The sequence below is a fragment of the Phyllopteryx taeniolatus genome, chromosome 1 (assembly GCF_024500385.1).
Source record: "Phyllopteryx taeniolatus isolate TA_2022b chromosome 1, UOR_Ptae_1.2, whole genome shotgun sequence".
Classification (NCBI taxonomy): domain Eukaryota; kingdom Metazoa; phylum Chordata; class Actinopteri; order Syngnathiformes; family Syngnathidae; genus Phyllopteryx; species Phyllopteryx taeniolatus.
In genome coordinates this window covers 19,740,094-19,765,915 of record NC_084502.1, presented here as the reverse complement: position 1 = coordinate 19,765,915, position 25,822 = coordinate 19,740,094, and the positions used below count along the sequence as shown (strand labels likewise).

The window sequence follows — 25,822 nt, the reverse complement described above, 5'->3', positions numbered from 1 at the left end:
ACCGATATTTAATTGAATACACGACAAAGACAAGATATTTAATGTTCAAACTGATAAACCTTATTGTTTTTTTGCAAATAATCATTAACTTAGAATTTTATGGCTGCAACACGTTCCAAACAAGCTGGGACAGGTGGTAAAAAAGATTGAGAAAGTTGAGGAAAGCTCATCAAACACCTGTTTGGAACATCCCACAGGTGAACAGGCTAATTGGGAATAGGTGGGTGCCATGATTGGGTATAACAGGAGCTTCCCTGAATTGCTCAGTCATTCACAAGCAAAGATGGGGCGAGGTTCACCTCTTTGTGAACAAGTGCGTGAGAAAATAGTCAGACAGTTTAATGACAATGTTCCTCAATGTAGAATTGCAAAGAATTTAGGGATTTCATCATCTACGGTCCATAATATCATCAAAAGGTTCAGAGAATCTGGAGAAATCACTGCATGTGAGGGGCAAGGCCGAAAACCAACATTGAATGCCCGTGGCCTTTAATCCCTCAGGCGGCACTGCATCAAAAACCGACATCAAAGGATATCATCACATGGGCACAGGAACACTTCAGAAAAAACAATGTCAGTAAACACAGTTCGGCGCTACAGCCGTAAGTGCAACTGGAAACTCTACTATGCAAATCAAAAGCCATTCATCAACAACACCCAGAAACGCCGCCGGCTTTTCTGGGCCCGAGCTCATCTAAGATGGACTGATGCAAAGTGGAAAAGTGTTCTGTGGTCCGACGAGTCCACATTTCAAATTGTTTTTGGAAATTGGGGATCTTATTTCAGCAAGAACACCAATGCCAAACCACATTCTGCACGTGTTACAACAGCGTGGCTTCGTAGTAAAAGAGTGCAGGTACTAGACTGGCCTGCTTACAGTCCAGACCTGTCTCCCATTGAAAATGTGTGGCGCATCATGAAGCGTAAAATACGACAACGGAGACCCAGGACTGTTGAACAGCTGAAGCTGTACATCAAGCAAGAATGGGAAAGAATTCCACCTACAAAACTTCAACAATTAGTTTCCTCAGTTCCCAAATGTTTATTGAATGTTGTTAAAAGAAAAGGTGATGTAACACAATGGTAAACTGTTCCAGCTTTTTTGGAACGTGTTGCAGCCATAATATTCTAAGTTAATGATTATTTGCTAACAACAATAAAGTTTATCAGTTTGAACATTCAATATCTTGTCTTTGAAGTGTATTCAATTGAATATTGGTTGAACATGATTTGCAAATCATTGTATTCTGTTTTTATTTATGTTTAACACAACGTCCCAACATAGATATATGAAACAAGGATCTCCAGAGATTTCTGTTTGATTCATGACAAGTGAAACTTCTGCCTCTTAAGCTCCACTCATCAACTTTACTACATTAATCATCATTGCAATTAAAAGCAGGAGTCTGAGTCTGGTCTGAGATAACAATTGTTGGCATTATGCACTAGATTCACTCAAATAACAATAACACTTAAAATAACTGAAGCATTGCTACATCTTGAATCACCCGAGAGCTTTCCAATTTGTTTTAATGATTCACTACTGCATTTAGAAAGTTTAGAACCAATAAACCAACAGTGTATGGTTGCACAAATCACAACCAAAACAATCACTTGGTGCTTGTGAACTGTGGGTTTGTGATGCTGAATTAAAATATTCATGTTGTATCAAGTCTTAGTTCGATTACAGTGGTGCCTTGAAACCTCAGTTTATTTCGTTCTGTGACCATACTCGCAACTCAAACCACTCATATCACTCTCAAATCATCCCCACTACTATTGATATAAATGGAAACGTCATTCATCCCTTCCAGCCTCTCCACCTGGATAATATATATATATATATATATATATATATATATATATATATATATATATATATATATATATATATATATATATATATATATATATATATTGCAGTCTCTCAGGACCTGAAGTGGGAGATCAACATCAATTTCATCCTCAAAAAGGCCCAGCAGAGGATGTACTTCCTGCGGCTTCTGAGGAAGCACGGCCTGCCACAGGAGCTGTTGAGCCAGTTCTACACAGCCGTCATCGAATCATTCCTTTGTTCTTCCATCACAGTCTGGTTTGGTGCTGCTACAAAACAGGACAAACTCCGACAGCAACGGACAATAAGAACTTCTGGAAAGATTGTCGGTACTCCCCCACCCACCCTTGAGGACTTGCACGCATGCAAAATCCTTTTGGAACCTCCACATCCTGGTCACCAGCTCTTCCAGCTCCTTCCATCAGGTAGGTGCTACCGATCAATGCAAACTAGAACTACAGACATTCCAACAGCTTCTTCCCTCTTGCCATTAACTTCTTAAACAGTTAACTTACAATTCCATTGCAACATGCTGCCAAATTTGTCTTGAGTTTGTTGTCACAGCTCTGTCGGGCCAATTGTACATTACTCGTGCACTCACTGTAGTAGTCTCGCCATGCTTTACTATTTCTATATCTGTTGTTGACCAATACTGGCCACTCATGTCCCTGAGTAGCATCTGCAACACTTATACAATCGACATTGTCCCAGATTATCGCACTACTAGTCACTTTAAACTGCACATATTTCCTGAAGTCTCTGCGCCCTTTACACAATGGTCATTACACCGGACTGAGTGGGAACTGAACCCACGCTGCCCACACCAAAGTCAGGTGAGTGTACCACTACACCATCAGTGACACTCTCTCTCTCTCTCTCTCTCTCTCTCTCTCTCTCTCTCCCTCTCTCTCTCTCTCTCTCTCTCTCTCCCTCTATATATATATATAATTGTATATATATATATATATATATATATATATATATATATATAAAATGGCTCCTTCTGGTGTGTGTAACTTTACCACCGACAAACGAGGAAGCGTTCCATAACTCCTTTAAGTTGCCTAGTAAGCTGCAGTAATATTAGTCATTTGTCGTAGCGGATAAAGAATACGTCTGTGACTGTTTTTATATTGTCTGTCTACATGTGTTCCTGCACTGTTTGGTGTTCATTAAAGCATTATTACAACACCACATAGATGCTATTCGTTAGCCCGTCTATGGCGTTTCCCATTATAGTTTAGCTTTAAGCGAGCTGAGTTATAGGCAAAGTTATGTGGTTGTTTTAAATACACTTTTTCCGTTGAAAAATTGTTCGCTATCTGCCAAACTGCTGCTTGTGATGAAGTGAGTTAAGTTGACTTTACTGCTGGACAGCGCTCATATCTCAAATTTCTAGTCGTAAACCAGAACAAATAATCTGCTGAAGGACGGATTTGGTGATTAGTTACTGTGATGACCTTGGAGACTTGGTTAGAAAATAAATTGGAATTGAAAAACTGAACTTGGTGGATTACCATTTTGTGATGCTACTGAATAGCGACAATCATTCATTGGCTTATGTGCCAGGGATTGTAAAATAATATAGTTCAAATAGTTAATGATGAGTTTGGGGGAAATCATGTCAACATGAAATAGTAGTTAATAAAAAGGATCAGTTCATTTTAAGGCTCTGCTTAGACCACTGACTGGAGATCACTGCTCATCTAAATTGGACTTTGGTGAGATAGTAGAGATGGTGGATCAGTTGGGGAGAGACACAAAAAGATGAGTTGCCGTAGCAACCAGTTGGTAATTTTGGTATGTGAAGACATGTATGCGTTGACTGAGAGACCAGCAAAAATGCGTCTTCTGTGTCCACACACACTACTGGCATTATTCACTCTAATGAACGATGTACGCGTCAGAAGCGTATCATGTTTTACAGATCATAAATCCCCTTTTCATCTTTAGATTCATCATGATTTGCCTCACCTTCCGTTAGATCCAATCAGCACTGCCTTCATTTACACATAAATTAACGGCAGTTAATCATCATCTTTGAGCCTGAGGGGAGAAGCGATTCATAGGAGATAAGGTATCTTTTTACAGGAAGATGGTGAGATGCTTTGTGCGTTTAAAAAAAATCGACAATAGCTGGAATTTCTGCGAGAGAAAAGGCGTCGGAACGCATTATGGATGTGCATGGAAAAGGAGGGGAGGAAAGTGAAGCAGAGAAACAATGGAGAGAGGCCTGTAGATGCAACGTTATGAGCAACGCTGCTCCCTTTGCACGTGTCATGCTTCACCCACCTCCCTCCCTCCTTCCTCCTCCCATCCTCAAGTGCCTCTGACAGCCTCTGTGTGGGTGTGCATGAAAGAAAGAGATGGAGAGAAAAAGCTCTTATTTATGTAAAAGCTGACATTAGAGGAGGTGCTCAGCTGAAGCACACAACCTCTATTTTACCTCCTCATGGGGAGAGCAGTGCTTCTCCTTAAAATTTGATTTGTAACCTTATCATATAATTAGTCGGATAAATAGTCAAGTGAAGCTACTATATTATTATAAAGGGGTATATTGATCATATACCACTTTATGCTTGAACATGAAGTTATTCAACTTTTCTAACTTTCAAGTTAATGCCTGAGATCCTGACTGCCACACAAAAGAGAATGCAAATCCCACTGACGGGTTATTGGTTGTCAGCTAATTTCATAGCTGCATGTAGGCAATTATTCCATTGTCAACAACTGCTGTGTGTAATTATCATTCCGACACACAGAATTTTATCATGTTGCTCCTGGTGAGGATCCAGTAACATTCAGGATTTATGAATGCTCTCAAATCACTGGCTTTGTTCATGAAACAATTTCTCCCAATGGGATCACAAACACAAAGTCATGATTTTTAGCCATCTCTGGTGGTAATTGCAGGACTCAGATGCACCAGTTTCCAGACCCAGCACATAAAAAAAAAAAAAGAAAAGAAAAAGCATTGTAAGGAGGTTTACATAATTTCTGCTTGCTTCACATTTACTTGAAATGTTTATGCAGTAACAGTGGTTCAGCTGCCCCAAGGACGTTGTTGCAAAACTGTTAAGCATCAAACACTTCAACAACATGCTCCCAGGAGACTACTGTGACTCACAAGTGCATGACGGGACGACGTAGAGAAAGGTCGATTTGTGAAAAATTACAAATTTATGCTGAAACTGAATGAAGGTTGGCGACGCACTTCTGAATTGAATGTTTTCATCGGCCCATTTCATTTTTTACTCATGTATCTTACAATGACAGCACACTATGAATCAAAATCACACTGCAATTTGAAATACTATTGCTCTGTTGTGCAATATTACACAAACAATATGACTCAAAGTTGTAATATTTTAGTTGTGTTATGTACTAAACGACCTGAGAAAAACATTAAAAAGCTCCCTTTCCACTTTTATTAGTCACCTTTATTTGTTTGTTTGTTTTATTTGGATCCCCATTAACTTAAGCATAAGCTGTAAAGCTTCCTGGGGTCCACAATTTACATCGTGACAATACAATATGCAATCCAAAACATTACACACATATATAATAATAGACATGAACAGTTCAACAACTACAACTAATTCAAACAAAATCAAATCAAGACAAAGACATTGCAATTGCTCCAAACGACTCTAAAGACAAGATATTGAGCAAGCCCATGTGATCGTCAAGGTGTTCCGAATTAGCATCAGCTGCTGACGTTTCTGAGGAGATAACATCCTTGAAGTGATTTTTCAAAACTATCCAGAATATTATGTTGTTATTATCATAATTTGGGAGCAAGTTCCATTCCTGCATTGCTCTCTATATGACTGAGTGCTGAGCTGATCTTTACTTTGGGATAAATGAAACAACCTCTCACAGCGTGCCTGCTAGAGTAATGATGTACATCTGTACTAAAGGAGAGCTTTTCATATATATATATATATATATATATAGAAAATCATACGTGTGTATAAAAATCTGTATTTGACATGAAACCATGTGAGATTATCATGCCTTTTTCCCGATATTTGATCTGTACCTACATGAGAAGGCCACACGTGCAGCTTTATCCTGTACCAACTGCAGTTTTTTTGGTATTGCTGAAGGAAATGCAGGAGCAGACTACAAAGCGGTACTCCAGATGAGGGGAAAAAAAACCAAAGCCTGAATTAGTTGTACCACGATTTTTGGCGAGAAGTACTTTGCACACCTTTTGATAAGAGACAAAGTATCTCCCATCTTAATCAATACTTTTTGCACCTGCTTTTCCCAAGACAGTCTACTGTCTATCATGACAGCTAAAAGTTTGACATCATCTACCTGTTTTAATCAAGTCTGGTTTATTCTGAGCTCAACCTACGATTTAGAACATAGGCAATTAGCGGTTCCAACTCCTATGCTAGTTGTTTTTGGAACATTTAACACCAGTCTTTTATTACTTATAAAGTCTAGCACTAACTGTAGGTCTATCTCTAAATTAAAATGGACATTATTAATATTAATATCTGATAGATATATCTTGTTGAATCTTCAGCATACATTGAAATATCTGCTTTTTCTAAAACAGCAAAGGTCATTAGTGAAAATTGTGTACAGGAGTGGGCTTGGCAGCTTCCCTGTGGTACCTCCTGTTTCACCATCTTTACATAGGAAAAACTTCCATTGAAATACATTTTGCCTCTTATCACTTCATAAATAACAATTGGTCCATTGCAATGTAGCTTTAGCAAAAACCATAACATTTCAATTTTTGTAACAGTAACTCATGATCTATGATGTCCTATGCAGCAGAAAAAACCCGCAATATTACTCCTGTTACTTTTTTTTTTCATCCATAGCTTCATCAAGTATCTGAGACAAGGCAGTGGCTGGAGAATGTTTTCTCTATATGCATGCTGAAAATTTGATATTCATTTATTATTTAGGAAATAAGATTGAACTTGCTCATATACTATTCTTTCTATCATCTTCTGCATCAGAGGTAATAAACTCACTGGTGGACTATTTGAACCAGAGAAAGACCTTTTTTTATCTTTAGGTATTGGCACCACTTTAGAAATGTTCCATCCTTGCACACATTTTTATTAAAACATTGCTTAATTATATGCGCTAGCATGAGAGCAATAATAGAAGCAACGGGGTTTAACAATTTACTATCTAGAAAGTCCACCCCTGGTGGCTTATTTTTACAGTTACACAATAAGCAATTCCACTCTGTTGACACTGGCATTCTTGAATTTGAAGTTAAATGTCTTACCTTCCATAATATTTTTTATAATTTTATTAGATATTTTATATATATTAGACTTTACACTGATTTTATCGGGCTGATTGGTATCGGCCGATATTTAGCATTTAATGCTGATCGGCTGATAGGCTTTAATGTCACAATTCACTGATCCGATCAATGACGTCATTGAAAAAAAAAAATCCTGATCGTGTAAAGCCTAATATATATATATATATATATATATATATATATATATATATATAATACACAATATATATATATTTGAAGAGGCTTTTTTGACAACAAAACTGTAAAGTATATATTTTTAGGTAAAAGAACACTGGTTGGCAAACTTTTTACTCCAAGTACCACCTAAAAATACTTACCTTTCTAAACACCACCGTCATGACCACCATTAATTAAAATACAGTAGGCCAAAGTGCAAATCAGAAATGTATTCCTGAAAAGTTATGTTAAATTATTGTAAGCCACTATAAGATGATGCACAGTTTAAGCATCAATACTGAGCTTGGATACTGGAAAAAAAAACCCTGACTTAAATAATGATTTAATTATAATTCACAGTGGATGACTGGTTAGCACATCTGCCTCACAGTTCTGCGGTACTCCAGTTTCCTCCCACATCCCAAAAACAAAAATGCAAAAAATGCAGTAGTGTGTATCACATCCTTTTAGCAGTGTGTGTGAGAGTGTTTCAGTAGTGTATGCTGTTTGAGTTTCAGTAGTGTGTGTGAGACTGTGTCACTAGTTTGTGAGAGTTTTTTAGTAGGGTGTGAGATTGTTTCAGCAGTGGGTGAAAGCTTTTTAGTAGGTTGTTCAAGTGTATTAGTAGTGAGTGTGAGTGTTTCACTGGCGTAGGATTGTTTCAGTTGTGTGTGTGCGAGCATTTCAATGTTGTGAGTAAGTTTCAGTAGTACATATGAGCGAAGAAATTGTAGTAGTGTGTGAGAGCATTTCAGTAGTGTGCGTGTGCGTTCAGTAATATATATGAGTGAAAAACAAATCAGTAGTGTGACACCTTTTAAGAGTGTGTGTGAGCATTTCAGTAGTGCATGAAAGTGTCTCAGTAGAATGTGTATTAGATTTTAAATAGGGTTTGAGAGCCTTTTACTAGTGTGTGTGAGAGAACATTTCTGCAGTGCATGAGTGTTTCAGTTGTGTGTGTGTGTGTGTGTGTGTGTGTGTCTGTTTCAGTAGTGTATGTGAGCGAAAACAAATCTGTAGTATGTCTGAGTGTATTTTAGTAGTGTGGGTGAGAGCGTTTCAGTATGTGCACCATTTTCACAATTGACACTGTTCAAGATTATTGCACTACTATAGTCACTTGAAATTTCTTGAAGTCTCTGCGCCATTTGCACAATTGTCACTGTACCAGACTGCTCTATTAGTCAATTCAAACTGCTATAAATTGCTAGAGGACTCTGCATCATTTTGCACAATTGTCAAAAAAAAAAGCATACCACCTTACTGCTAACCTTTCATTGCTCAGTGACACTCCATACTCTGTTTTAATGTTTTTACGTCGCAAAAGTATTTTCTGTCAAATGGCTGTCTGTTGTCGTACTAGAGCGGCTTCAACTACCGGAGACAAATTCCTTGTGTGTTTCTGACATACTTTGCAAATAAAGATGATTCTGATTCAGTAGGGTACATGCGGAAAAAAAACCTCAGTGCTTTGTGAGAGTATTTCAGTAATGTATACGAGCGGAAAAAAATCAGTGGTGTGTATGAGAGCGTTTCAGTTGTGTGTGAAGAGATAATCATTAATTATGTCCCATACGTTACCTTCATAATTGAATGCTAAATTGTCAACGTTACATTTAGGGTGTTCGACTTTAAAGGTAATGGTAAAATTACAGTACTTTAGTATTTGGAGGTTCCACTGTAAATTGAACAATCAATTTGGGGTGTCCTATCCAATCTTGGAGATCAGAAATTGGTCTTATCTCAGCAAGAAAGACAAATATCCAATATGACGGGATCTAAAATCCCCGATTTTACCACTCTGACACAAGCAGTCCATTCCATGCTCCACTCCAGCACTTCTATCCAACAGCACCCAGACGCCATGAAGATCTCAGCAACAGGTTGCTAAGGTGCTAATATGGTAGCAAGGAGTAAGAGTTATTGATGCTTGCATAAAGCCTTTGACACGCCAGTTTAAATTAACTGTAAAACTAGAGTCACATAAGAAAATAATTACACCAATTGAATGTTCAAATACATCACAGCCTTCGTTTCTTTCATCGTTTTTGTTCATAAAAATTGCTAGCGCAAAGCTAACACACGACAAATGAAAAACACAATTGACGAGGTAATGAAAATTAGCATTGAGCTTGCGGCATGTCTTAAAATAATGAATTTTGGTACACGAACGCTGTACAAGCACACATAAAACAGGCAATATAACAATACTGGCATATATTCTTCAAACTCTGTGAAAAAGGAGTTAGAATCACAATATTCGATCGTGACTTCCTCGACTTTCTCTGTGACTGCAAGTGTTGATCTCATTGCGTGCACCACACTGCCCCTCAGAGGCCAAGACGTGCACAGCAGGGACAGCAATTGACAATAAAACTGAACCCCAGTGGCATCAAGAAGTTCAAATGTGTATTGCCGCACATGTGGAGAAAGCCAATGATGTTCCCACCAAGCGGTATGGAAAATGGATAGTTGGTTGGATGGATGGATGGATGTTTTTCATGGTTTTCTAATTTATTTGTTATTTAATCTATTCAAATGTAGAATATGGTCATGTCTCAGTTAAGCAGTGGTTATGTTGCAATTTACATATTGCCATTGAAGTTATTTTTCGTCATTTCCTAATATAAGTTGTGTTTATTTTATTCCTTTTTAGTACATTCTTATTTTTAAAGTTACATATGTACAGTAACCCATTGGTTAACAATAAATGGGTCAGTTTTTTCTCATACCTACTGTTGTTATTTGTTTGAGTAATATCACTTCATCAAGTCTTTTCTACCATTTCAAACTACACAATCAGCGAAGTATGGATGATTATTGCTGATATTGGATCGGACCGATATCGGTATCAGCCAAAATTCAAGGCTGCAATATCGGTATCGGATTGGAAGTGAAAGAATTGGATCGGGACATCTCTACTATCAATTAGATTTTTTTTCACTTTTTTTTTTTTTTTTAAATGCCGTGCCATGAATGTAGCACTAAACCGCGTCTGTGTGTGATCCTCCCAACTGACCTAAACATTTCATACTAAAATGTCAATTCAATCTGTAGCCCTTCTGACCGCCTTCCTGAACTCAGTTATGTTTGATTAATGATAATAACTGTTTGTAGACACACGATCCATTTACTCGGTATTCCAACCTTTGCAAGCACAGTGATCTGCCAAAAATGATAATGTCACCAGAGCCGGTCACCATGGTGTCAGCCTAGTCGAGTAAATACATGTAAAGGCCAGGGGACTGCAGGTAACACAATTTCTTATTAGACTGGTTGTTAAAATGTTGTTTATTTCAACGCAAGCGCATTAAGCATTCTTCATTCCTCCATTTTGTTTCTTAATCCTCATGCGCACAGAGGTGGAGTTGTGCAATTATGTGTGTATATGTGTGAGCGACTGAGATCTGTGTGAAAAATCATTATCAAGGTCGCTGTGAGCAGCCATGAGAGTCTCATCTTGTCTCCTAATAGAAGCGACTCGCCTCTCGCTGAATGGCAATTTTCAGAACTGAACTCACTGATCAGCCTGGACTGATTGTCACCAAAACCTGAAAAGTGTCACCCTTTATTTCAACAACAAACGGCTCTCATGTAGCACCAATCAGTTCATAATCCCGTTATGAGGATTACATTCTTACTGTGTCTTATTTGGATCAGGACTAACAAGAAATTAATTGAAGGGGGTTGACCCAGTAGGAATTAAGCTCGCGGTTCAGCTGGCAGAACAGACTGAGAAAAGCTCTGAGTGGGTGACAATACTGGTAATATAATTGGGAACATAACACACTCGACTTGGCCGACCGCATTACTCACATGTTGTCATCAGTAGCTGGAAGGACAGAATGTTTGGGTCCTGTATCTAGGAGCATGGACAGGTGACTCGAGTAAAGCAAGAGCACACACGCGCGCACACACTCACGCACACACCCAGATGTGCTAATTGCTGGAGGGCTGTTCCTGAAATCCAAAGTAGGGGTCTTTTAGCTAGAGATGTACAAAATTTCACAAGGAGCTGAAATGCTGTAATTAAAGGCTGACACATTCAGCCCCTCTCCCACCGTGTGTGGGATGGCCTGAAATAGAATTGCAGCCTTTCAACAGCACTCTCTAACACTGCTTGCACACCCCGCAAGCTTGTGAGGGAGAAATGAATAGCTCCTGGGCTCATAAGCCTTTTCCGTTTGTGGGGATTTCATCAGATGACTTGACAGGCGTGATCAGATGTAATGGCAGGCGAGGCCGAGCCGGCCACGAGAGAGTGGCGGTGCGCGCGGTGACAAACAACCTGTGATCTGTGAGGGGCGGGTTAGCAGTGCATGTGCTCCCTTGACTGCTGCTTCACACACAGAAACAAATCCTCTTGTGCGAAGCCATTTACATGTTTTGCTTGAGGGCGTATGAGGCAGTTATCATTTTGTGTGTGCGTGCGGTTGTGTTTTCGTGGGAGTGTGCGTTTGTAAGAAAGAGGACAGAAGAGAAAAAGTCGGTTGCTATGCATTTTTACACGTCCTCCCACTGGTCACACAAAACACATCATGGCAGAGAAGAGGAATGGAGCACATACTACTGTGTACAACATTTTCACACTAAAAAGGCTTGCAATTCTCCTTTAAATTGGTTTGTTCCTTTGATTTACCAAATTCCAGAATTAGATATATAACAATGTCTCTGCCTGCGATTGGCTGGCGACCAGTTCAAGGTGTACCTCGCCTCGCGCCCAGAGTCAGCTGGGATAAGCTCCAGCACGCCCGCGATCCTAGTGAGTCTAAGCGGTACGGAAAATGGATGGATGGATGGACAATGTCACTGCGGTGTTGTTTTGCTGAATCCAAGCACTGGTTGAATTTTGTCCAATGTTTAACTGAAGCGCAATGATACAACATTAACTTGGTATAATGGTTTGGTTTGCAATTGGACAGCAAAAGTATATAGTACTACTGAGAAGTGCTAATATATATGAGAACATAATTACAGTTCATTTGAAGACGCAATTTATATAAGTATAGTGGGTGTGTGCGTATGCCAGAGGCGTGGGCGCGACTCACATGACTTGGACTCGAGTCATGAATTTGATGACTTCCGACTCGACAATATGTTAAAAGACTTGCAACTCGACTTGGACTTGAACAGCAATGACTCGTGACTTCACTTGGACTTAAATCCATTGACTTGAAATTTACCGGTCGATCTACGTTCCTACCCTCACCTATGGTCACGAGCTGTGGGTCGTGACCGAAAGAACAAGATCCCGTATACGAAGCGGCCGAAATGAGTTTCCTCCGCAGGGTGTCCGGGCTCTCCCTTAGAGATAGGGTGAGAAGCTCGGTGATCCGGGAGGATTTCAGAGTAGAGCCGCTACTCCTCCACATCGAGAGGAGCCAGATGAGGTGGCTGGGGCATCTGATTCGGATGCCTCCCGGACGCCTCCCCGGCGAGGTGTTCCGGGCACGTCCCACCGGGAGGAGACCCCGGGGACGACCAGGACACGCTGGAGAGACTACGTCTTTCGGCTGGCCTGGGAACGCCTCATGATCCCCCCGGAAGAGCTGGATGAAGTGGCTGGGGACAGGGAAGTCTGGGCGTCCCTGCTAAAGCTACTGCCCCCGCGACCCGACCTCGGATAAGCGGTAGAAAATGGATGGATGGACTTGAAAAGCCTATTTTGACCAAAACACTGAGAAAACAACACTTTGTAGCTTTTTCTTGCTATACCTATTTGTGCAACTTAATGTTTTACTACAAGAAAATATGACAAGTGACTATATATTGCTCAAAGTCTTAATGTTTATTTGGTCAAAGTGTCCCACACAATCATTGTGAACGTGAAATTAGTGCTGATGAGTGATGTTAGGGGTTGTGCCGAGTCTTCTAGGCTTGTGTCGAATAAGGAAGGGGGTGTGTCCGCTTTTCAAACTTGTTCAAACTGATGAACGTTATTGTTTTGGGCAAAATATTCTCTCATTTTGAATTTGATGCCTGTTGCAACACGTTTCGAAAAAGCTGGGACAGGGGCACCAAAAGCTGAATGCTCAAAAAACAAATATATCAAAAAAATAATTACCTGTTTGAAACATTCCAAAGGTGAACAGATTAATTGGAAAGTGGTGAGTGTCATGACTGGATATAAAAAGAGCATCCCCAAGTGAGCATCTCACTTGTTCACAAACTAGGACGGGGCGAGAAAGTGGTGAACTTTGTGAACAACTGTGTGAGCAAATAATCCAACAGTTTAAGAATGTTTCTCAATGTACAATTGCAAGGACTTTCGGGATTTCATCATCTACATCCCATAATATCATCAAAAGAGTCAGAGAATCTGAAGAAATCTCTGTGCGTAAGCAGCAAGACAGAAGACCAACATTGAAGGCCCGTGACCCTCGATCCCCTTAAAAACCAGCATCATTGTGTAAAGGATATAAGCCCCGTAGGCTCAGGTACACTTCAGAAAACCATTGTTAGTTAACAGAGTTCGTCGCTACATCTACAAATGCGAGTTAAAAGCCACATATCAACAACACCCAAAAACACTGCTGGTTTCTCTGGGCCCGAGCTCATCTGAGATGGACTAATGCAATTTGCAAATGTGTGCTGTGGTGTGACGAGTCCACATTTCAAATTGATTTTGGAAATCATGGTCGTCGTGTCCTGCGGGCCAAAGAGGAAAAGGACCATCTGAAGTTCTTAAGCCAGCATCTGTGACGGTATGGGGGTGTGCCAGTGCCCATGGCATGGGTAACGTGTACATCTGTGAAGGCACCATTAATGCTGAAAGAAATGTCTTTTTCAGGAATGTTCCTGCTTATTTCAGGTTGATGGATGTCGTGAGGGAAGACATGAGCACAGTTGGTGTTAGAGAGGAAGAGGCAGGAGATACATTAGGCTTACATGGAAAAGGATGACATGCTGTGGCGACCCCTAACAGGACAAGCCAAAAGGAAAAGAAGCAGTTCCTGCTTATTTCCGCAAGACAATGCCAAGCCACATTCTGAACGTGTTACAACAGCGTAGCTTTGTAATAAAAGAGTGTGAGTACTAGAAGTCCACACCAGTCTCCCATTGAAAATGTGTGGCGCATTATGAAGCACAAACTTCGACAATGGAGACCCCAAACTGTTGAGCAACTGTAGTTGTACATCAAGAAAGAATCAGAAAAAAATCCTCCTACAAAGCTTTAACAATTAGTGTCCTCAGTTCCCAAACGCTTTTTGAATGTTGTTAAAAGGAAAGGTGATGTAACGCAGTGGGAAACATGCATCTCTCCCAGCTTTTTTGGAACGCGTTGCAGGCATCAAATTCAAAATGAGCGAATATTTGGAAACAAAAACAAAAACAAACCAAAAAAAAACAATACAGTGTAATTTAAATATCTTGTTTTTGTACTGTATTCAATTAAATATACATAGTAAAGAATTAGCAGATCATTGTATTCTGTTTTTATTTGTTTTACGCAACCTTTATTGGAATTGGGGTTTGTATCTATTCCACTAACATATTGTGACAGGCTGAGCAATTAAATCTTCTTCTACTAAATGGCAGGAGGTTTTTGTTTGGTCATATGCCCTGAGATTTTTCTTCATTGTAAAATATGTGCCTTAGCTCATGAAAGGTTGAACTAGACCAACCCAATACAGTATAATAATAAAGCTGGTTTTGCTAATAGAGCAGCTCTGACTTGACATTACTGACCTACTGTATAACTACACATTTTTTTGGTGCTTTATTTTGATACCAAATAATATCTTTTATTTTTGTGACTCAATGTGTGAAGCTCATATGGCAAAAAGCTATGACAAATGGCAGAGGGACACCAGCTGCAGATGTGTTTGCCATCTCGGCAGCTCTGTGGATGTGCACCAGATGGGTTACATTTTCGCGTACTTCAATGTAGCTACTGTAAAGCAAAGTTACTTCTGTCCCAATGATCTACTGAAAGACAAGTCACCTCTTCAGGTTCTCAGAAAGGTTGAAATACTAATGATAATGAACCCAAAATGAAAATGAGTGGAGAGCCACTCTTGGTATGATTCATTCTACTCCCTCTGTCATTGCTGAATCCTGTTTAAAAAAAATAAAACATTAAAACAAGCTCTTTTGTGCATTAGAGTAATCAACAATCGAATAATGACTCACACTAGTTGTTGCAAAATGAACAAAGCCAAAAACCTGACTGTAAAGGGATGAAAAAAGACAACGTAGGATAGATGTAAATAGCTAAAGTCAGACTAAGATTTTGAAGAGATGAAAACCTTAATGGCAGGGGTGTCAACCTCATTTTTGTCATGGGCCACATAGACGTAACTGTTTCCCTCAGAGGGCCTCTATGACTGTGAAACCATATAAATGTATAATTGCCTCATATTCTTACAAATACACATCAAATTGATGGATAACTACTTTTGAAATGAGAAACTAAAAGAAAACTGTTGCAATATTATTCATTTTATTTTAAAAGGGGCACTGGTAGCGAAAAAGGCTGGCAAGTCTCAACATGAATAAAGGTTGACAATTTACAAATTTGCTACTGTAGCAAGAAACATGAAATTGGCACATGATTTGCTTTCGCGGGCCACACGCTTATCTGCTATCTCACTGAAATTCTCAAACATCAACACCACAATGACTGACAAAAAGAACATTGAACTTGTGAGGCTTCCATTTGTGCAGACGGCCATTATCTCTAAAGGAGCCTTTTCACTGACCTGTGAGCTGTATCACGTTAAAATGCGATGTGGCAAAGTTCAACCGGACAATCATGAAACTGAGTGAGTGAATGAAGAATTAGCGGAGAAGACGATTTAGATACAGTATATTTGTACAGAGGCGGCTGGTCGCCTGTGGCTTATAAACCATTTAAGCAAAAAGCTGTTGACATGATCACACAACATTTTTCTTATACTAATGAGAAAAACCAAATCTGTACAGCTGAAGGGCAACAACAAGATGTCATACCGACATGGGCTGCAGCTCAGTATGGTGTGTGTGTGTGTGTGTGCGTGTGCGTGTGTGTGAACTGAGCATGAAGAAAAGAAGAACAATTATTATACCCACTCATTTGCTGATCGGCACTGCTTTTAGCAAAATGAATCAATATACAAAGCAAGTTAATAGATGAGGGATTTTGCCGATAGGAAGGACGGAAAGTGAGATTCAGATTACGTGCAGTGACATGGAGCAGGTAAAAGGATAACAATGGAGGTGAAGAGACAAAAGGGTCCAAGGGGGAAAGTTTTCGTTCATTACCCAACTGCAGATTTGAAGGCAGTCATCCTTGAAGCTTTTGAATATGAGAGCAGCTTTGCAAACCAGTCTGTCTGGGGCCACGAAAGAAAAAAGCTTTAACATTTTACAATTACCGATATTTTCATTCACACTCAATTAATCGAGTATCAAAATCAATTAATATGTGTCTCTAAATGTGGACGCCTTAACACGACTCAGGGACACACTCTACTCATTTTGTTCTTTCAAAAAATGACCAAAATCGCTTGTATATGTCAAAAAATCAGCTGATGTAGGAAAAAAAGACTACTTGAACATTTTAATGTTTATGATACTTTCATGCACTGCCCATGTTGATTAATCTATTCATTTGGAATGAACAATGAGGACCTCATCTAGAGGAAATAAATTTAGGTTCCATCTTCTCAGTGAAGCCTGCACAAATGTGAAATTAAATCTTTGCTGTACAGACAATGAGCAGAACATAGTTGCTCCAAAGCCATTAGTAAATGATTGAGGCTTTGTCTTGGTCATTTTCTAGCCACGCCGCAAAGCTACGAGGAATAGGGAGCACTCGTCAAGATGGTGGAACACAATCAGAGTGAGTCTGAGCCACATGTAGGGGTCATAAAATAGCACGAGGACAAATCAAGCTCAAGTTAAAAAAAAAGCCTTGATTTCTGACTGTGTTCCAGTTTTATCATGGCTCTGGCTTTACTTTTTGTCCCCGAAAGACTCAAAGACCAGATTAAAATGTTTTAAACGTCTTTTTTTTTCCTGGCAAAATAGAAGCCAGCCAAGTGTTTTGTGGAACATTATGAGCTGACCTTTTGGGCATAAAATATCATCAATTTCACACTTTATCCTATTAGATGCAAAGTTATGGCCAGCGGCAGCCTTTGTGAGGTCACAGTGACTTTGTAAAATTCTACTTTTACAAGGAGGGGAGAGAGGGATCGCTCGAAAAGCTCAAAACACATTGCCTTCTGTCCTAAAACGTGGGGTACACTGTGAGTAACCTAGCACTAGAGAGGCTGCAGGCCAGGTTTTAGACTGCTGATGTGTAGGAAGGAATGCTGCAGAAGAAGTGCACCCGAGGTTGACATGTGAACAGTGGGAACAGTGATCTTATTGTGCAGCTGAGCGCATCTTTGTTCGCATTACTAATCAAAATCATCGAGAGTAATTAAAATCTCAAGTAGGGAAGCCCCTCAAAAAAACATTGTTTAGTCATTTTCTCAAAAGCCTCTCAAATAGCATATTTAATGGTTTATGCTGGTGTTGGTGATAATCTACATTTGTTGTCTGAGTGGTTCATAGATATTTACAAGGCTGTCCACAGCAACATGAGTTAGTTTTTTTTTTTTTTTTTTTTTTTTTTGAAAAAACAAAGTAAGCTCAGACACTGAATTGAAAAAAATAAATAAATAAAAATGTCCATGTGAAAAAATTTGCAGGTGATCAAGCACATGCCAAAGCAGCAGGTGCTACAGCTCCAAACCATAAAGTCAAACTAGCAGTGAGTAATCTATTATTTCCAGAAAGGGAAAAACAAGGCGCTATTCCTGAATAGTTACAGAAAGTTAAAAGCCTCATTAGTACAAAAGTATTGATCTATCCACCTTCTATATGCTTATTGAGTCATTGGAGCTGAGGGTGAGCAGACTTTGGGTGAGAAGTGGGGAACACCCTGGACTGGTCGCCAGCCAATCGCATGGCACATATAGAACAACAAGCATCCACACTCACATCTATAGACATTTACAATCTTCCACTAACGTAAGACGTAACGTAAGGCTGCAGCCCAGATTCAAAGCCCCAAACTCAAAACGGTGAGGTGGATCTGCTACCCACTCGACGGCCGTGCAGCCATTATTACAAATGTATTACCAACATAAATCTCCTAACTCAATATGAACAGTGCATGGGGTTAGATAAAAAAAAATGATAGTGACAAGATATTGTGTAGTGGCAGTAGGATGCAGCTATCAGTAGAAATCATCAAGGGGATGGAATTCATAAAGGCAGCCACCAGGGGGAGGCTTAAGATCATCTACCCTTACTCACACCTTTTATGACAGTTTTCATAAACGGAGTAAAAATCTCTACCTAATCTCAGATTGAATGGAGTGATACATTAAGTAGACATTCAAGAAAGTTCTGGCTGACAGGAGTGGAAGGAAAAATGCTACTACGGCTGTATTTTGATATTTGTCGTATGCAGTCGTACACGCATCTTGTGGGTGGTTCAGTCGGTTCATTGGGTGATGACGTGTTCTCTGGCTGTGGGCTATTCGAATGACCTTTTGAATGAGTGTGCCTACACGTCTAAAAGAACCCCAGTAATGATGTCACCAGTTTGAAGATAGAGTGAGTCCGCAACCTCAGGGCAGCGTAGCACTTGCAGCAGATTACCTCAACTCCATTAATCAGTGTGACCAGAGGCAGCCAAAATATTTACATCCCACTGTCAGGCTGGCTGAGCGTGGATCAAACCACATTTGTGCTACGACTGGAGCACAATTGTGTTGGCTTCCTTGCTTTCGCTCAACTCCTCCCTGGATGCAAATTGTAATTTTTTTGGGCGGGGGTAGTCTCCCTCTAACCATGCATAAACTGCACATTGATCCAGTCAGCATTTCCTGGGCTCCAGAGATAGTTTGGAAAATGCTGATACACACACTGCCACATACTGCGGTCAATCAAATTTAAAGCCGAGGCTTAAGCACTTCTTCTGACACTATGCCATCCTTTCCCTGTCCTTTAGCTTCACCTCCTTTTCTTCTGTTCATCCAAAAATGGAGTAAAGGGGCCACCGTCAACTGTCATTGAGGTCAGACAGTAGGAGAGGAGAGGAGGAGGTGGCTCAGAGGGCTATTCCAGTTGGGCATAGTGGCCAGGAGTAGTAAGGTTGATGCACAAATGTCCTAGGAGCAAAGGACTTTTCAAATTACCTAAGAGACAAAACAGTGTCACAAAAAAGAAACAGGTTCAAGTTCTCAGTGAAGTCAGAAATTGCAACAGTTTGGAGGCCTAACTTCTTTCCTCGGCATCACGTTCATACACTAAAAAAGACTAATATTATGTTGTTGTGGTTGTTGCTTACTCAAAGTGTATAATAATATAAAATGCTGATGTATAGCCCAAAATCTTCTGCAGACATCTCAAGGAAAAATGACCTGAATATGATACAGTAATAGGTGTAAAATACACGATGATAAAGATGTTTCTTCTTGCATGCTTAACTTGCCCATGCCCAGTGTATACACATTATCACAAATTTACCGAGGTGGGCAGTATTGCACAACACTTACTCCATTACATTTACCTAAGTAACAAAGGGGAGAGATAAAATTATTCGCACATGTTTTTAAAATCCATAAATGTATCCCCGATTCACATGTGTTTTGCAAATGAATGAATGAATGAATGAATGAATATATATGCATACATATATATATATATATATATATATATATTCATGTTATTATTTAAACGTTGTAATAATAAGTTTTCTTTTTTTTTGTATCTTACTGACAGATGAGGAAGGTGATTTCTCTGTATTTTGCTGGCTAATGATGGGGCTGCTGATTGTCCACCTTGGTCAGCCATGGTCAATTTATTTATTTACAAATGCACGTGCCAGCTGATGCACAAACGCACCTTCAACAATTCACAAGCAAAACTGAATATTTACAAATGATAAGTCATGATAAATGTTCAAATCCGGCCTCGCCTGTGTGGAGTTTGCATGTTCTCCCCGGGCCTTCGTGAGTTTTCTCCGGGTACTCCGGTTTCCTCTTAGATCCCAAAAAATGTGTGGTTGGTTAATTGAAGACTCTAAATTGCCCGTAGGTGTGAATGTGAGTGCGGATGTTTTAAAAAATTTGTTTTTTTATATGTGGCCTTCAATTGGCTGGCGATCATTTCAGGGTGTACCCTGCCTCTCGCTCGTGTGCCTGTTGTGCTGAGTGTAAACAAATAAAGTGAATTTAAGACCATTTCGTGTGGCTGAATTCAACTTAATTTATATTATCGTATAAATATAGATTTCATTATTGTGTTTGTTAAAGTGAAATTCTTGGCCATTATCTTAAGCTGCACATTCCTGGTTTATATTTTTGTGTATTTGTTCATTCTCTGATTGAATTATTTTTTTTTAAGATACTCAGTCTTTTACTGAGTACTTACTTTTATTCAAGTAATTCTTTGGAGGACTACTTTTTACTTCCACTTGAGTCATGGTATTCCCAGGGTCCGTGCTCTTACTTGAGTGTAATTTTTGCCTACTCTATCCACCTCTGCATATTTATTTGTGAACGTAGATGCACAAACAACAAAGTGACCCTGGGGGGGACACACAGAGAGGCCCCTCTAGTACCCGAGCTGATAGCAGCAGGTGCACCCAGGTGTCATGTCACACTCTCCCAATCTGCAACTCTTTGATACACTGTGAAAAAGCTCCATCTTTGTTATCATCTGTGGTGAGTTTGTCTCCGAGATGACAGTGTGGGCTCTTTGTTCTAGCACTCTCGTGGTGTGTCTGCAGTCTCGGACTGCGTCACCGCTGCTGAACACTGCAGTGTGGAGAAATCTCTGCTCACAGCTTGCTTACATTTCTACCTACATATTAATACTCAGGAGAAAACATATCCAATTTTTCTCTGACTAGTTTTGTTTTTTAAATTACAGACTGAGAGCCACTAGACATTGTCCTCTATTTCTGTACATGCAATTGTAGATTAGAATTTTAATAGAAGGTTATTCAACAGTGTGACTCCAATCAAGAGAAGGTTTGAGAACTGAATTTATAGCATAGCATATATGTGAAGACCGAGTTGCTCTCCATCATAACTTCCTTGGTGAGAACAAATTCCCAATTTAATTTAATCTGGCATTGGAGGACGAGCTCCTGGGGTCCTGCTTGGCTAGGCTGCGGTGGAAACAACTTTCATTTCTTGTTCTGAAACCTTTAAGAAAATGCTGTGTTTCAAGTGACTGTACCAACCATCACCATGGCAACAAAAGCAATCTGAAACATGCCACAACAAGGATTAAACGTTTATACATCCATTTTCTGAACCACTTATCGTGCTGGTGCCTATCGCAGTTGACTCTGGGCGAGAGACGGGGTACACCCTGAACTGGTGGCTCGCCAATCGCAGGGCACATATAAACAAACAACCATTTGCACTCACATTCATGCCTATGGGAAATATAGAGTCGTCAATTAACCTACCATACATGTTTTGGGGATGTGGGAGGGAACCGGAGTACCCGGAGAAAACCCATGCAGGCACAGGGGGAACATGCAAACTCCACACAGGCGAGTCCGGATTTGAACCCGGATCATCAGAACTGTGAGACAGATGTGCTAACCAGTCGTCCACCATGCCGCCCCAGTCATCCACCGTGCTGCCTGGATTAAACAACAATGACAAAAAATAATAGGCAATTACAGCTGCTATTTATCATTCATGGTGCAACTGCAAAATGTTGTAACTGAATCTCATTTCTTTCATTTGTCATACCTGTACATGTTCTGATTTCTCTTGCTTATATAAGCAAAAGGTCATGGTATATCTATTATTAAAGGTCCAGGTCATAGGAGTATCCATTATTAATAACCGCAGTGTCGTCTCTAACCCCAACCCCCCGACCCATCCCCCACCACCACCACACACACACACACACACACACACACACACACACCGGGTGACCCCAGATCCATATGTCAAAAGTGTTAAAAGAATTAGAAAATCAACCTGAGCACTCTCAATCAAGCAAAAAAAAAACAACAAAAAAGTCAAGAAAGATACTGTCATAATCTCCAATAACCACTATAACAAGGAAAAAACAAACTGAGCTCATCTGGGATATGTCAGAATACATCGAGTGTTGACAATGTAATTCAACCAAATACCAAACACGTCATTTGAGAGAGGTGAACAAATAGCCTTTGTTGTATTGAGATAATTGTGTAACATATGAGTGAGCCACCTGAACTTTCAGCATATTAGGCACATAAAAGCAGCACACAAGCACAAGCGCACTGTGAAAGCACCGTATGGGGCACAGCAGCGCGAGCGCTGAGACACCCGCCCACCCTTCCTGAATCAGCCGTTTCTGTGGTGACCAGAGTGGTGATGCGGTGGGGGTGGGAGGGGGTGTAGTGCTCGCTGAAAGTGAAGAGACAAACATTCCAAATCTGGTGGAAGCAACATGAAGGCGGGGATGGATGGATCCTTGATAAAAGGACGTGGCTGGGTCAACAGGGAACTGCGACTGATTCCCCGACATCACGGTCGTTGACAGGTTGACACTTCGAGGCATCCGCTGAGTCACAAAAACTGAGGGGTAATGTTCACTCCTTCAGGATCAGGTTTTCCTGTGAAATCTCATCCTGCCATGTGAACCTTTTTACTAATACTGTACCTCCCACCACTCTTTCCTCTGTGCTTGTCACAAAATAAGGACACATTCAAGTTCAAAAAGAGCCAACTCCTACAAGTTGCAAGCTGAAAGCCATTCTTTCTGAACCCGCTTGATTCTCTGCAGTCAACACTGACAGACTGTCATTGCACACCATTCTATCCCTTGACGCAACAGCACAGGAGACAAGAATTCTAACATGGAGGAGAAGAGGCTGAATTAGACAGCGAGTGTTGGAATGAGCTCAATCATGTAATTAACAAATGTCACTTTGACATGCCGGTGGCACGGTGGGCGACTGGTTAGCACATTTGCTTCACATTTCTGAGGACCGGGGTTCAAATCCGGCTTCGCCTGTGTGGAGTTTGCATGTTCTCCCCGTGCTAGTGTGGATTTTCTCCGGGTACTCCGGTTCCCTCCCACATCCCCAAAAAAGACATGCACAGTGACTCTAAATTGCCTGGTTGTTTGTTTCTATGTGCCCTTGCGATTGGCTGGCCACCAGTTCAGGGTGTACCCCGCCTCTCGCCCGAATAGATAGGCGTGCTGGATAGGCTCCAGCACGCCCGTGACCCTACTGAGGATAAGCGGTGTGGAAAATGGATGGACTTCGACATGCAACATCATGCATTAAAAACACAAAAACAAGATATTATATAAAGCCAATATTTTTGGGCAGGTTGTTGATTAGATACTCTTTTACTCAACAGATTGTATCCTGTCGATGCAACAACAAACAAGAATGAATGCAGCCATTCTCTTGTGTATCTCTGACTAAAGGCGGTAAGCTGAAGAATAACAGGCAAAATCTGAAATGTAAACACTTCCAGATTTCCGAGACAGTTGTCGATTTTACTACTCTGTCCACACGCTGTGAGCTGCAGTGTGTGTGCATAATGCTTCAAACAATGTTCTCTGCCTAAAGCGCAGCATTAAAAACAGCGCAGTCTTTATGTTTTCCCTTTTGGATTCTATGCAAAGCTGGGATAACGGTGGTAGAGCCACTGCTGAAATCGTTCCCACTCCACTCACTCCCTCTTTCAGGGACACATGGATTTACACAGGGGGAAACGGGATATCAGACAGATTCCCTCCTATCAGAGGCCATGCTTTTCCCAAAGTCCCACTGGTCTTTTTCACATGTCACTCATGAGATAAACAAGCCTTCACACTCACATGAAAAAATATGCCTCCTTTTCTCACCTTATAATGGATGCACCTGTTTCAATGGGAAAACTTTCAGCAATGTCATTTCCTAACTGGAGGCATGCTTGCAAATAACCCTATTTGCGAGAATGTCAGAATGTACACTTCATTATTGAATAGGCAAGTGAGGCTGAGGTTGCTGAGCGTGTCAAGATGCTGCTGAGACTCACCTGCTTGTATGGCAGCTCCCAGCGACTGAGAGGCGCAGTGGGTCGGAGCGAGTTGCTCACACTGGACTCATACCCATGGACAGACTGGCTTTTCACCGCAACGCACGCACAGCTCACAGCTCTCTCTCCCTCCTTCCAGTCTCGGAGACGGGGAGAAGCTCTGCCCGGGCTGCCTCGCACCTAAGTGTCGCAACAGCAGAGGGGAAGCTGGGGCTGCAGGCTGTCATCATTCTCTCTCCATCCCTCCCTCTCCCTATCTCTCTCTCTCTCTCTCTTTCTCTTTCTCTCACGTCTGGAAATAGGTATTTACATTAAGTTCTCTCCATTTGCAAATCTCTCTGTGTGTGATTGTTCAAACAACATTGGTGTCTAACAGGAGAGGCTGTGGGTGAAGTCTACACACCCACCTCCTGTTCCCCCTTCAAACCCCCGACCACCGACCCATCCGCCTTCATTTTGCCAGCCCCTCACAAACCTGTTCAAATGAGTCATCAGCTTTCGGCCAATCGTGGCAGTGACACGCAGGCTTGGATTAGCAAAACACAAGTATTTATGTTTTCATGTGCTGAGGAGAAAAAAAATCAAATGGAGAATAATCTTAGGGCATTTGCTTATATATATATATATATATATATATATATATATATATATATATATATATAAATAAGACAACGATCAAGCAAAAAACAGATTTCTTTGCGTTTGTATCCCCACAAACAAATGATGAACTCATGTTTTACAGACTACCGTTTTTAGTGTCTAGTAGCGAATTAACCAAATAGTCGACTAGTCGATGAGTCGACTTTAGTAATGCCTGTCGACGTTTTAAGCTTGAAGAATACTCATCACAGGTTTTGGCATCTTGTCTTCCAATGGGGAAATTTACAGAGGACTTTGGAATCGCTCTTCTGTTGCCGTCAAAGGAGTATAACGCTCTGGAGCAACGAGATGTCAGGCCAATAAGGCCACACAGTCCTCATACGTTGTACATACAATCAGGTCCGAAAGTATGAAAATAAACTGGTGGTGGATGGGAATCGCTTTAGCCTTACTACTTTCGGCTATTCTGATCACTGCTAGTCTTAAAGGACTCATACCAGCGGTACCTCAGGATGGTCATCGAGGAACGAGGGAAACTCCATTGTCGCTGCCCAAATTTTGTGTGCAAACAATAATGCACATACAATTGTGTGTTAATAAGAACTTTATTCATCACGTAGAATTTGTTTGCTACAACTCACACCAGCTCGTCAAAAGTCCTCTCTATGGAACACAAGATAAGACCACCAAGTTTGTTGGAGATAAACATGCGAGGGGCGCCCAATAAGTACAACTACAATTAGCGTAATGGTGAGTTGCATTTTTAAACATTTTTTAAAAATTCATTTCTATGCCTGTCCCTTGAACTATATCTTTACATGAAACTGGCCCATGGCGTAAACAAGGTTGGGGATCACCATATTGTGCTAAAAAAAAACTTTGACTTTCATCACATTGCAG

General features: G+C 40.6%; 1 protein-coding gene across 3 annotated transcripts in view; it reads right to left on the bottom strand.

Annotated features, from left to right (window-relative positions):
• Positions 1–24,597, bottom strand: part of LOC133480607 (prickle-like protein 2) — a 41,742-nt gene extending 17,145 nt beyond the window's left edge. The window contains exon 1 of one of the 3 annotated variants that reach the window (XM_061778920.1): positions 24,323–24,597. The gene's annotated coding sequence lies outside the window, so the exon portion shown is untranslated. Of the gene's footprint in view, positions 1–11,108; positions 11,238–21,753; positions 21,837–24,322 lie in introns of those variants that run through there. The other 2 variants (XM_061778940.1, XM_061778930.1) reach the window with 2 other exon arrangements.
• Between the last annotated feature and the right edge of the window lie 1,225 nt (positions 24,598–25,822).